The 14847-nt window shown below is 41.5% G+C and overlaps 1 protein-coding gene across 1 annotated transcript in view; it reads right to left on the reverse strand.

The window, feature by feature from the left end:
* Positions 1–14847, reverse strand: part of nsun4 (NOP2/Sun RNA methyltransferase 4) — a 44999-nt gene that overhangs the window by 14825 nt on the left and 15327 nt on the right. The window lies entirely within an intron of this gene.

A 14847-nucleotide genomic window follows, 5' to 3' on the forward strand; every position in this document is an offset into this window, starting at 1 on the left:
TGCTCGACCCCGGCAGTAGCCTCATCGAGCCACGTTGCCTCCTCGCACCCCTCCCTGCCTCAGTCACCCCACCCCAAGTCTTAATTCAGACACTTTGAAGTATCTTGGTCTGCGGTGAGGAGCCACTCAATCAATTACGAATGAAATAATCTCCTTATGATATTTTGAGGTTTCTTCAAGTAGAGGAGGGGGGGAATGCAAGAGGAGATTATGGAAGCCAAATCAGTCTCTCAGCTGCGTCTAAAGTGACGGGGGAGAATCAGCTGAGAGGATGGTGGGAAATTAAATAAGAAAAAAAAAGATTATGTCTAAGTGTGTCACCTCCAAACACTGCTGTGAAATCTCTAACCTGATCCATGAGGAGGTGGTGATGGAGTGGAGGAGCGAGACTGGATTATCGCAAGCCGCGTTGGAAAAGGACCCATGGTTTCTTTAAAAGCTTTTGCTTAAGTGAGAGCACACAGATATCAAACAAACATCTACAGTATGTGATGTATCTGTGTGTGACAAAACAAGCAAAGACAAAGGGAGAGAATGTATCATCTTGCAGGGAATCTGACTTTATCTGCTAAACGCAGACACACCACATATCAAACAAACATATATGGAGACACGTGCACAGACATAAACCATTGGAGTCACAGTTAATTGCAACTCAGAAAATACGGGTATGATGCTCAAATGTTGAGGTGACACAAAGTGACATTTGTGCCTATGAGGATAAAGCAGCCTCATTTAAAAAGTTCAAAATTCAACCGATTAGCTTGAAGGAGTAAAAATAGAGAATGAACTGAAAGAAAAAAGGTGGCGGAAGATGTATCAAGCTGTCTCCTCCATGTTTGTTTTGCCTCTTAGTGGTGTTGGGGGACTTCCTTTTACCTGTGGAAACCAAGACTGGATTACTACCATGGGGGCCTAAAAACCACCAGGGGCCCATAAAGCCTTGGTTTCACCTTGAAATCTTTGAAATTATTGGGGACATAAAACAGAGGAAAATACAGGACCAAAGCCAAAAAGAGAAGGACATGGAGGAAGGGAATTTTGAGAAAATGGTATGAGAAAGGAACTAAGAGGGATTAGAGGATGGATGAAAACAGACTAAATCAAAGTTCTGTTTTAGGTCCTCAGATCAGTATTTTTGAGAAAATGTTTTGTGCATTCATATAGTTTAGTCATATGGATAATTGCACTGTCCACTGCAAGGCTTGTGGGAAGTTCTTATTACTTGTTTAGAGACTTATACTGTACGTTCTCAAAGGACAAACAGTATTGTGCTATTCGCTATATGGAATGTCACAGTTTTGTAAATATTATTTCTCATTATTATTTATTATATCTTCCATCTTTAGTGCTACTTTTCTGCAATTCTTCTCTGTCAAGATGTTAGTAAAACATCAATAACTAATCAATGCATCTGAAACATGACAAGACAACAAGCCAGACCTTCCTCGCCTCCCTCCAGCCTCCCCTGTCTCCCCTCTCTCACCCCCATCAATGCTGCTCACCATTCCTGCCTCAAGCCCTTTTGATTTTCTCCATGGCTGACTGTTGTTTCTGCTGCTGCAAGCTCAGCCATCAGCACACATTGATCGCTCCCCTTCATCCTCAGCATCCCCTCCGTTATACCTGACTATGGCGACTAATTCCCCCGTTCTCACCCCTCTTCATCCCAGATTGAGAGGGTCGAAGGAAAAATCAATAACAGTGCCAAGTGGGGCGGGGTCAGGGGTCAACGAGGTCCTTGACAAGTGTGTCAGGGGAAGGAAGGAGTAAGAGAAGGGAAAAAGTGCTTGATGGGTGTGTGTGTGGGTGTGTGTGCGACTATAAGAGCGCGTGTTGCATAAGGAGTGGTCAAGAGAAACAGAATGACCAAAGTCCTCGTGGGTGCAAGTGTCAGGCTTGTCAGGGATCAAATTTATGACCATTGATTGGTGCTGTGTGTGTGTGTGTCTGCTGGGTGGTGATGAATGTGTGTGTTTGTTTGGATCATGGTGGAATCTGACAGGGGTGAGGAGTCATCATATAAAGCCCATTGTGGCCAAACAAGCCAATGAAGCAAATGAATCCCATGAGATGTCACAGTAAAGCTCCTGCAGTTCACGTATCCGTCCTTCCATCCATTTGTCCATTTGTCTGACGATCCGTTGATTTTTAACTTTAATAATGCCAGAGCTCAGTACACAAAGATATCCAGTAGTGATGAAAATGATATAGTGTAACTAAGGTGTGCTTTCCTTGCCAGGTTTGTTCATACAGCTGTGGACTTGCACGCAGACTGTGGACATGCACGTGCTTCTAGACATACTTCATTTGGAACAACACGAAAAAGTAAAAAAAAGAAAAGGAAATGCTGTGGATGGGAAATACAGTACACACAGACAGGAGCCTGCGCGAAACAAGCCATGATACTTTTCTCTTCCATGTGGTCACAAAATTTGGGACTTTTGTGGACATGGGCTGATGACAAAATCTACACTAAGCTCACATGGCCAAATGGATCAAGCAAACGTGAATTGGGCTTTAAAGGAATAGTTAAGCTTATTTGCTTTCTTGCCAAGATTTAGATGAATAAATTGATACCACTCTCATATCTGCCCATTAAATTTGAAGCTTGAGCCATGAGACAGTTAGCTGGGCTCAGCACAAAGAGAGGAAAAAACTAACCAGTTCCTGTCTGAAAGTAACAAAAATCCAGGTCATTATGAAGCTGTGGGGCAACCAGCAATTAATCCAGGAAGCCACAGTACCTGGACAAGAGATAATTGTGCTCAAAATTCCCCATAAAATCACAAAATTCTGTTTTTACATTTGGTATTTTGTATGGATTAGACAATTAGATTTTCTTCCTAAACTATTCCTTCAAAATCCTGCCCAAGCAGAATTGAATTTTGATAGTTAATATTCAAATAATCGTCACCTCATAGTGTTCAAATGGCTAGAACTGCACTTTAAATGTATTCAAAATGCAGCTCTGGAGCCCAGACCGCTTTAACCGCTCATCTGCAATAGTGTCAATTAGCGCTTTGCTTAGCGATCTCCTGCTGCTGCTCAATTTGGCTGTTCATTCCCCACTGTTTAAATTCCACATCAGTAATCGTTCACTGTAATCTTCCCAGCAACACATAATCACAGGCTTTCAACGCCCAGGAATTAGCTCACACTCCTCCCAGGAGACTATGTATGAGCATGTGTGAGTGTGTGTGACTTGATGACAACCATTTAATGACTGACATCCACTTCATGATACAGGCAATTATCCCTGTTGTACTCCATGTAAAATGGAAAATAAGGAGGAAACAGACAGGGGTGACACAAGGTGGGATTCACCCAAGGTTTTCCTTTCTGATATACAGTACAACATTTGTCTCATGCGCACAAATAAATTTATGCAAGCGAGGGCATTATGTTGTGCTCCTGAGGTGTCCACAGGCACACACCTTTACTGTGCATCCATGCCACACACTCGCAGTGGAAGTGGGAAAGGAAGATGAAGCCTTGAAGAAATCCATTTGCAATTTAAATGGAAATGTAATGAGCCCGTGGTGGCAGTGAATTAGCCTGCTGATCAATTGATCATGTCAAGGACAAATAGGTAAACAAACATATCCATTAGCCTCCTGCTCCACCTCCTCCCTCTGCTCCCTGCTGTGGAGAAGTACTGGAGGATCACTGAGAGGTGAGAACATGTGTGTATGTCTGTGTGTTTGTGTGTGAGATGAGAAGAAGTAGGGGTGACAGCAAAAAACGTCTAAAGTACAGTTTCATGGGGAGACTCCCTTAAAAAAAAACACAAAGTGCTCCCTGCAAACACATATACACATGTGTAAACACAGTGACACAGACAAATGCATACCCCACTGTGACTGTCCTGCCCAGCTCGTTACACAGAGAGTTGGGCCCAGCAAGGTTCCTTTCAGAGGCGATGGAGGGAGCAGGGGAGGAGGAGGAGGAGGAGGAGGAGGGAGCAATTGTGCCTGTGAGATTCAAACAAGGAGCAGGACGGAGAAAACAAGGGCAAGAGAACGAGTGAAGAGGCTGCAAGAAGACAGCAGGCTGGAACTAGACCTGCTGCCTGGCCTCATCCCAATCTCTCTCTCTCTCTCTCTCTCTGTGAGTCTGGATAGAGAGAGGGATCACCAGTCAACCCCTAAAAGGGCCTAAGTTCAAGAGTGATTCAACAGTGACATAACTGTTAATTACTGTTATAAGAAACTGCTAATTTGGCTACTAAAATTGTGTTCGTACCATAATTCTGTTCAGTCTTAAATAGCAAAGTCAACTAACTTTCATTTTCTATTTTTTTTTTAAGACGATGCTTAAAGTTGGAGCAAGCTGAAACACTGACATTCCATAAATCATTTCAGTCCACACTGTGAGACACATCTCTTATCAGTCACAGTGGCTAGTTTCTCTCATCTATCAGAAGCCTCCGAAAACTCAATCACCACAACTAATTCATCTTAATAAGAAACTGATGAAGAGCTTCTCTGGTTTGAGCGCCAGTCAAAACAACTTGATTGCTGCCTAATAGTTAAGTGAAAAGAAAGACCTGGTTAATGGCAAATCCTTGTGGCACACTAAAAAAATTAATTTGTATGGGGCGTTTGTCTGGCCTAGTGCTCTAAAGCCTGTAACCATGTGAGTAGATTTGAAGGGATATTGGACAAATTTTTACCTGATGATGCCACAAGATGAAAAGTCGGGAGAATGCCAAGGTCGTTAGGATACATCATCTATGGACTATGAAGGTCTGCGCAAAATTTCACTGCAATCAATCCAACAGTTGTTGAGATATTTGTGTCTTGACTAAAGTGCTGGACCAACCGATTGGATATCATCCATAGAGCCACGCCACTAGCATCACTAAAAAATAAAAATGCCTAAAAAAAATGATCTAAAAAAGTATCTCAAGAATTTTTTTTAATCACTTTCTAATAAAACATTCTTTATAAATCAATTATAAGTCGTAACTAATAGCTTTAATAATATGTCATTTACTAATGCTTCTGCCTGTTCAGATTGTAAAAAAACCTTTTTGCTTGTGACCAGCCTCCTCCCTGACGCCTCCCTATGTTAATAAGTCATTTATTGAGGACCTATTAACGTTTGTAATTGCTGCCTTGCATTACGAATATGCACGATGCCATCAAAGGATGAACACCATCAAAAGGGATTTTTCACAACCTGGCAACTCCAAAGTTTTATCTTATTAATAGCTAATGTTCATATATAAAGCATTAGTAAATAATTTATGAATAATTTAAAAAGCTATTAGTCAAAACTTAGAAACCATTAATAAATGGTGGCTTAAAGTGGTACCAAGAATTCTCTTTATATGAAAAGTGTATGCTGCTATATAAAGATGTATCAAGTTTTTAGTCATCAAATTGGATAATTGTTTGAATTTCTCAGGTCTCAATTGCATACAATCTATGCACAGGGCTCAATAAAGATAGAGATGGAGACATGTGAGAGGATGACAGCTTGAGCATTTCTATCAGGAGTTATTTCATGCAGTCTGCCTGTTCAACGAACAGAAAAAAGTGCCGCCATCGCCCCTTTCCAAGGCAGGGCAGGATATTACCCTTTGCTTTTGAGGGCAAGGACACATGGAAAGGCATTTGGAAAATTATAATATCCTAGCATATTCTGTATGTTGCAGTGTGAACGATCTAGTTTGGTGACACATCATCCTGGCAGCACACTGTTACTACTAGCTAATAGGAAATATAATGCACTTAACACAAGACCTTCAGAAGAAGAGTAGGTCCACCTTACCTGTGTCTAATTAAAACGGTGTCTTTACACATTACCTGAGCGCATCAAAGGAAGGAAATCTACAAATAGAGATAGTTGGAATACTTGACCCCAAAATCTGACATGCATAAAAAATAAAAAATAAAAAAAAAATGCTGATGAGGAAACAGCAGGTTAATACAGGATGAAGAGAGGAAAAAAGAAAGCACAAAAAGAAAGTGCTTTTTAAAGAGGACCATTTGTAAAACAAGGAGTTTAAAACCAGATTACAGGCCAACAATGACACAATCCCTTATGTTCATTCCTGTAATACTCTGTGAAGAAGAGGATTTATACTTTATTGTGGTGGAATGCATCGAGGCTGCCTTGTGTCTCCTTCTCCCTCTGCCTGCCTCTTTGGGAAACATTTTTCTCCTCCTGAGGCCAGGTGTAATCCCTGCATGGAGGAAGCAGAGATGCCTTCAGCCAGCTGCTGATCAGCCTTAAAATGGTTCAAGTATTACGAGTGATACCACCAGAGGGAAAATTCCTTCAATCCAGTCTAAAGCTGTCTCTGCACTAGCTGACTCCGCAGAGGACTGTGGTTGGTTTGGGTGGCTGGTTGTTGGATTTCTCCCAAACTACTCTGCTTGTCTCCTAGTCTGAGTTGGATTGCATTGGATTGTCTTAATTGTTTCTAATGACTAAATTGTCCCAACTATTTGCTTCATTAGCTCTGTGTTAGCTCTATTAAAAAGGAACGGAGCCGAGGAGGAGACGGTAATTGAGGGTGTTAATGACGGCTACATGAATGCCATGCTCAAAGCGGCTGAAAGTGGAAGGAAAAAGTGCAATGCTTGCGCTTTTGAGAGCTTTGACAGATTAATGGAGCATTTTCTTCTGAAAGGATTTCATATAAATTATATTTTAAAGGAAAATCTCATCTCACAGAATTAAGTCATACTCAACACACTGGACAGATGGAGCGGTTAGTTTAAATTTTAGCGTCAATATTTACCGTTAATGCAGCAGGTATCACTTCACTCACCACCTGTCCCTCAGAGCTCAGACTTAAACTTGTGTGAGCTCTCAGTCTGCTAAACCCAGCTCCAGATTAGGGACTGATTGTCCATACTGGAGCAGATAAAGTGGGATTTTCTGTAGTAAAGACAGATGTTTCAGAGGAAGTGAGGGGATTCCGGCTCCACGAAGGAGCTTTAGCTTTGTCATTGCTGTTCAAGATTTGGCCTCATGCACCCATTTCTTAAACGTGAATCTGGGCAAAGCAGGCCACATCCAGTGTCAATATTAGCAGAGGAAGGGTCACACCTGAGTCAAACAGCATTTGGGATATAAAAACCCTCTTACTGTCTTTATTCGGCAGATACTATCACAAGAGGATAGTGAGGAAGTGAACCAGGGAGATTGCGATCACATATTAGATGGTTTGTGCCTCAACCACCAGACCACTGACATGCCCCTACACTTAATCATTTTAACAAAGACCACACAAAAAGCATTTGACAAAAACATATCCCAGGAGTCCTGTGAATCACAGAAGCACTGTCAGTCTCATGGGAGGTGCAGCTTTTGACACGTTAATAAAAAAATGTTTAAATCAGTCCTGTTTGTAAGCAGGAATAGACCTATATTTATATCATTATCAGACTGGAAACACAGGATTTTTGCCTGTTTTCCATCAGTTTGTGTGTGAACATATTTGCACATGTGAGAGAAAGTTTAATGCGTTGGATGCAGTTGCACGCTCTTCATTGTCACCTTGTCACTATGCCCATTTGAATATCACACGGTTCATTCTTTCTTCAATAACATGTATGCATTTATATTAGGCATGTACATTTATGTGGTCACATACATTACTTCAAATGGCAGAGGCTCATGGTGTATTCCACTTATGCTGCAGTTACAGTGAACACACGTGAAGCGTCCTCCATGCAGGTGAAAGCTTGCGTTACTCAGCTCTTCTAAGAAACTTCGACCCTCCCTGTATGATCTCTTCAATCCTAGAGTGAGATTTTTTTTCTCTTGTTCGCTCTCTCCTTTTCTTTCTCATTCTCTCTTCTCTCCCTTTCTCTGCCACTCTCTCTAGTTTTTCCTCCTTTTTTTTTTCAACACATAGGTGGATTAAGGCAGAGGGGCTTTTGTTTAGATAAAGCGAAGGATTAGGGAGAGATTTGCCCCCATAAAGTTGTGGGCTTGATGGGCCTTTTATCCCTGCATGTCCCTAAAGCTGTGTTGCCTCTGGATTAGGACTATACAATGGGGTCCCTTGTGCAGAGGGATCCGGGCCAGAGAGAGACAGGAGAGGGAGAGGAGAGAGAGAAGGGAGAGAAGGCAAGGAAAAGAAATGAGACACAGGGATTGAGACACGGGAGAAAAGAACGCAAGAAGAAAGAGAGAAGGGGATGGATGGAGAGAAAAAGGGGAGGGGGGGAATTATACAGCTTTTAGAGGAAATTGACAGGTTGAAAACTTTTAGAGGAGGGATTTGCAGAGGAGATCCTGAGATCTTGTCACCAATAAAAGGGATTTCAGGAGGATTCAGAGGCGTGGTGCTGACAATAAACCCACAAAATTGTCGCTGTCTCTTTAAATTCATTTATCTAATATATTAGAAAATAAATAAATAAATATGAAAGCGGGTCTTACTGTGGACTTGCTGCTAATAACGTCTCTAAGAGGTGGCTCCTGGCAAATTGCTTTGTTATTCTTGTCAAAAAGGTCTCCTGCAAGAAGTCGATTTCAAACTACACATCAAAATGATTAATTGCCCTGGGATGAACAGATGCTGAAATACCCTTGAATAGTGCCGGGGAGGCTGAGGCTCGCTGGGTTGCAGGCCTAATGTATTCATGAAGTTGCAGAAACATCATTAAGAGTATTAATTAGCTATTAGAGAACAGAAATCCACTGGCTCTGAAGATGGGTTTTGTTCATCATACCTCTATAAAACAGACTGAGAGAAGAGGAGGAAGTTCGCTTTAGATATCTGTGTGAATTATGCAAGTAGGAAAAATAAAAACCCATGTTTTCTTCTAAAAGACAAGCACAAAAGGGGTTAAACCTGTCAGGAAATCAATACAGAAAAATATTGCTCTACGTTGACCATGACTTCAGATTTCAGACAGGTGTTTCCTCACTTTTGGGGGCTAATATCTACAAGGAGAGAACCATTAAGAGCCCATGCCTCTGCCAAATTTTTATATGTGCACACACACACACACAATACACACACATTTATTTTTTGAGTTGTTCGTCAACTGGAGGTCATTGTTTAGCCTACCCACCTTGTATTCAGCAGTGCATGGCAGGGTACAGGGGTAAAGGGAGCTGTTTTTTGGCGTTTAAGCCCTTCAGATGCGCTGGACAGCTCTAGTCGCTCTAAGGAGCTTTAGGTGGAGAGGCACTGAGAAGAAACTCTTTCTCGCTTTAATTGCTTTAGAGACGGTCCTCACAAAGAGACAGTGGCCAGATTTACCTCCCGTTTAAGTTCTTATTTCCATTGGTTCACAAGTTAATCCTCTTTCTTTCTCAGACCTCGGAGAAAAACCGAGTGATAGGAGCCTACCAAGGCGACAGAACCAGGGAGGCACACGAGTTTTTCCAGAGAGGAGAGACTTTGAGGCACACATGGAGAAAGTTTGAGGCGGCCGAAAAGAAACATAGAGACAGCAGGCATCAATTACACCTTTAAATAATAATTATTATAATAATTATATGGCCAAATATAACAAAAAAAAAAGATTACCAATAACTACAGTTAGAATTCACATATTTTAATTCAGTGTTTAAGCAAATAAACACATCGAATATTTAATCCGTCTCAAGTTACCAGAAGCATCTATTAAAACAGTGTTACCGGTTGTTGGTAACAGTTTAGGAAGAGTGGAGCGCAAGAGTCCTGTCATTTTTATTTCTCTCTCTTCCTTTAATTTTATAGTTTTTGTATTTCAACATTCACAATCAATGTTATAGTTTAATACCAGAATATATGCCTGGTGCCGAGCTATCCTATTATTTAAATCACAAGACTTTTTCTCACAAGAAAATTAATATATGGCGAGCAAACCACCTCTGTCATTACTGCCTCTCGCTCTCTCTCTCTTTCTCGCATACACACACACGGTGACCCATGTAAACTTTACGATAAATGTCCACAAATTCCCTGCTTGTCCATAAAAAGTACAATTTGTTTTTGTTTGTTTTTTTTAAATACGGCCTACGTCAAAACGTCTGAACATTAATATTCTCCACTCCATGAAATCTTTTGTCTCCTGTTCAAATTTGTCAGAGTGAGAAACGTGGTCAGAGATAAAACTGCGTTATAGGCCAAGCACTTTCCCAAAGAATCTCCCAACAAAATATGCAAGCTTTACATTAAAAGGCTACTTTGCGCTGCCCTTAATTCCCTACCTAAACGGTTTTGCTCCGGGAGAAGAAATCTTCTCTAAAAACCCTTCAAGAAGAGAAGGGCATTATTGCCCTAATCCTCTTACCCGCAGTCATTTTAAGACAGGGGTTTTTGGAGGCTGAGATGGCGTCTTGTCTTCCCTATCCCATCCCAAATCCTTCCAGGCCCGGAGAGAGTCTAAAGGCAGCACCCTGGCATCTATTAGCCATCTCTCTAAAGTCTCCCTCTCCTCCAGTGGCATGGAGAAAAAGCCGAAAAGCAAACAAACTATAGGTTGGTTGCTTTTCTTCCCAAAACCCAAGGAAATGCAATTGGTTTCATGCACCAAGTGCATACAAGAAATCTGAGGACAAGGGATTTGAGAAACAAAAACAAAACGACAAAAAAAAACAAAACAAACAAAAAAAAAAACACTTGCACTCTGGTTCATCTCACAACTGTAAATGCGCAAAATTAGTTGACAAACTCTTCTGTTAAAATAAAATTATAGTCAATGTATAATTCATTCATCCTCACTTTTTATAAATTTCAGCTTGTTGGTCAGAGCTGTAAACTTGAGGTTCAGGAGAGCTTTCCCTAATGCACCAAATTACAGATCACAGTTCCAAAAAATAAAATGTATCCTATTTGATATCAACAAGAAATCAATAGCTACACATTTGCCAAAATGGAGCAATTAAAAATCTTCACTCGTCACTTTTCGGGTTTGTTTATCGAGTCCAGGGGAAGAGAAAAAAACCGCGTAGACAGACACTGGGGGGGTTAGCGGACATAATGTGCTTAAATTGATCATATTTGAAAATAACTCCAGAAGTCAGTGCAGCAAAGCCTGCCGCTGGACGATCAACGATCTTATTTCCTTGACTGACACCAGGCAGAGCCAATAGAAAGCCAGCAAGACCCCCGCGAAGCTGCCCTTAAATCCCTCCACCGGGCTCTCGCGCACCAGCAGATGGCGGCTTCCCACTTCTGCGCGAGACGCGGACAAAATCACCGCGCGGAGAGGAGAGCTCTTTGAAGGTGGTGCGCGAGCGACCGAGCGGACTGGAAGTTGAAGCAACAGACTGGATGACTTTTTCACCGCCCCGACTTGTTCAGTTCAACCCGGACAAAAAGGACGGAAAAGCGGGCGCTAAAAAACCCCCCAACGCACAGCAGCTGAAGCCTGAAGCCCGAAGAAGTTGAGGAGCTTGGATTCTCTGTGCTGTCTGTGGAGGAAGTGGCAGAAAAGACGACTGTTTCCACAAGAGGTAAAAACTTTTTAAACATCTGTCTGCTCAGCAGTCGGCGCTTCACTGTGTTAACTAAAACGCTTTACTGTTCTATGTAAAATTGGTTCTCATTTTTGTCAGTCTCTGTCTGAGATCATTTAAGCGAAGAAACCAGTGACTCTTACTTCTTACTCAGAACTATGGGGTTTATTAGGTTTGCAAAGTGTGTGCATGTAAAGATGTTATGCTAGTAGAGTTAACAAACGTAGATTTATTTCGTCAATTGGTCAAGAAATTTTTTTTTTTCGGTTCGAAATGTTTTTAAAAAAAATTATTATTATTAAAAGCTGTCTGAAATTTTAAATCTTCTGTGTGCAGCCCGAAAACGTATGACGTTAAAACTGCAATTCATAACGGCCAAATAATAAATAATTGGCCAAATTAAACAAAAATAAAAAGCTAGTAATAAGCTAACTCTTACTAAGCAGCCCCGCCCCCCGGGTTTTAATGCACGAGCCCAAAAATGACACCCGATATAAAAGAGCTTCCGTTCTTCACTCCTTTCATGACCGCGGTCTATTCTAAAGGGGAACACTTTGGAGTTCACCATTAAAAATGTCAGAATCACAATTAAGTGATACTGAGCCAAATGCACAGAGGAACAAACAAGATAATAGATGGAAGATAAGGGGTTTCTCCTTTTTATTAACGTGTATTGTGCTGTACACACTCCCGTCACAAAATAATCAACTAATGTCGCAGTGACAGTGGGATCTTAAAAATGGTTTAACACGCTTGATATATTCTGGGGGGGAAGAAAAATCCCTTTGAGTTTCAACCTGGATTCTGCGTAACAAATATCCTTCAGAGTAACATGTCAGAGAAAAACCAAAGCTGCTCCTCGCCCTCTGACAGTTTAGTGACAGAAGTGACACAGCAAACAGCAGACTGTCTGGTCGACCCGTGCCCCTGAGGGCTGCTAGCAAATAACATTTTTCCTAATTTAGTCGGATCACAGAGTCGCACTGTACATGCCAATTTACATAATGACGGTTTGATAATCGAAGCATCGAGCAGGGCTGCCAGGAGGGCCCAGTGCCTGGAGCAGATCGAGGCTTATGAATGACAATAACAGCACTGACGGGCGCACAGTGATGAGCTATTGTGCTGAATTGGATATGGGCAGGAGGATACTGGCTACAACCAGGGATGTAGTGGTAAACATAAAGCCGGTAATCTTGAGGAGGCAGGCTTGAAGCTAAAAAAGTTTACCTGCACACAAAATAGAAGGGCAGAAAGCCTGAAAACATGCAGCTGGGAAGATCGAGGTACATTTTTTGCATCTTATTGCATAGTGCGAAAAGTAAGATTAAAATCAATGGCGGACATTTTAGTCCCTCAAACTTACATCAGTGATCCAGGCAGGCAGGTGTAAACAAACAGAAATCTGTTCCTTTTGAGAAACGTTATAGACGTGGTGTATTTCTCTCCCTTATCCGTTTAGTGGGATTTGAGGATTAATCAGATTCCAGCGTAAACCTTAAATTTCAGAGAAAAACATGCAGAAAGCAAAAAAATGGAGTTGAAAAAAATCGTTAGCCTGTTAGGCTACTAGAACACACGGGCACGCACACGCCCCCCCCCTCCCCCGTGCGCGCACACGTGCACACACGGGAACTGCAACCCAGAGCTAACCACTCGGTCCCACTGTACGTCCGTCCGTGTCAGCGTTGATGATAAATGGAGGGCCTCGCAGTCGAAACCTATTTGCACTTCCATTAGACGGGGAGCCAAATGGGGATCAACATGCATATTTTTACCCGCGGAGAAGCCATACATCTCAGCCAAAACGTTGCCCCGGGGCGATGGGATAAGAGGCCGCCAGAGAGGGGAATGGGAGGGGGGAGGCCCATTCAACTCGAATACTTGGGGGAGTAAAGTAAATGTTTAGCGAAGCACCTTCTGTCCCGGCGAATTAAACTATTCCCCACTGCCCTCTGATCACATTCATCAGCCGCCGCAGCCACTTAATAGGCTGGGAATGGGCACTGCGGGCGGGCGGGCGGGCGGGCACGCGCACACACACACACACACACGCGCGCGCGCACACACACACACACACGCGCGCGCGCACATACACAGGCTCTGTCTATGTACTGAACGGAAAAACTGAGAAATGGACAGAAAAACTGCCTTTTACAAGAACAAGCACCTATACGTCTCTGTTTTATAAAATAGGTTTACAATAGACTAATTGACACATATAAGAATAATACGGATAGCCTACTACTACTTATGATGATAGTAATTACAATAATAATAATGATGATGATAATAATGATAAGAATAATAGAATTAGTAGCAATAGTCTAGTAATAGTACCCTCCTTAAGTGTAATGCTTTAAATGCATTAAATGAATGCTTTAAAAAAGAAGGATCAAGTCATAATCAAAAGATGCGAACCAGTGATAATGTTGGGCCGAGTAAGAGAGTCGGACCTTGGTCAAATTAACGTAAATTATTTTTCAAATTACAACTAATATCCTGCCCAATTTCAGAGCATGGAGCGATTTACACTGTTCAAAATGCTGATTGCTGATTTGTTGTTGATAAGCAGTTTGTGGACATTTTCAATTTAGGTCCATACGAATTGAAATTGTTGTAAATTGATCAAACTCAATAAAGCAATAACAAAACTGGTAAGATGATAACCTTAAAGTTCTGTCGAAAATATTTTACAAGTTATCCGCTCAAGTCCAAAAACTTGCCCACTTCCCTGGATACTTTACCTGTCACAGAGCAGAGAGATTTATATCGTTTCCCTCTGGTCTCTCTGTGATAGTCATAATAACTGTTTGGGCCTCCGAGATATCCCCTCCTGCCAGCCTCCTCCCTACTAATACATATCTAATCGTGTCCTCAAGCGCTTCATCCATGAAAATCTCAGCCGTGAAGGAAAACTACAAAATAGAGTTTCGGGAAATTGCTTCTTTTTGAAAGATTCTGACATGTATGTTTCCTTCAAGAAATGAATCTGTTCGTCTCAGCATAAAAGCTATAAATACTTATAGGCCTCGGTTTTAATTATAAATGACAAAAAATGCTCAAAATAAATTCCAAGCGTTGCTTTTAAAAGTTGCTATAAAATAACTTTTTTTTTTTTAAGGGGAAATGATAGTCATTATAAGAATTGGACAGCCCTCGAAATAGCATTTCCGTAATCATAGCTCATTAAAAAATAATCCTGGTATCCGGTTGCAGGTTTTGCCACCGAGACCCGGAACAAATCTCCTTACATCATTTTCCAACACATTTCATCAACGCCTTGATCTGTCAAAGCAACGTTTTCAATGGGGATTTGGCTTCTCCGGGATCACAGAAACGTGAATAAATTCATGAATAAGGCATCCGTTTCGGTTCATTATGGGAACGAGTGATAATTACCCCAATTAAAAGTCTTTTGTATAA

Source organism: Xiphias gladius, chromosome 14 (genome assembly GCF_016859285.1).
Source record: "Xiphias gladius isolate SHS-SW01 ecotype Sanya breed wild chromosome 14, ASM1685928v1, whole genome shotgun sequence".
NCBI classification, from domain to species: domain Eukaryota; kingdom Metazoa; phylum Chordata; class Actinopteri; order Istiophoriformes; family Xiphiidae; genus Xiphias; species Xiphias gladius.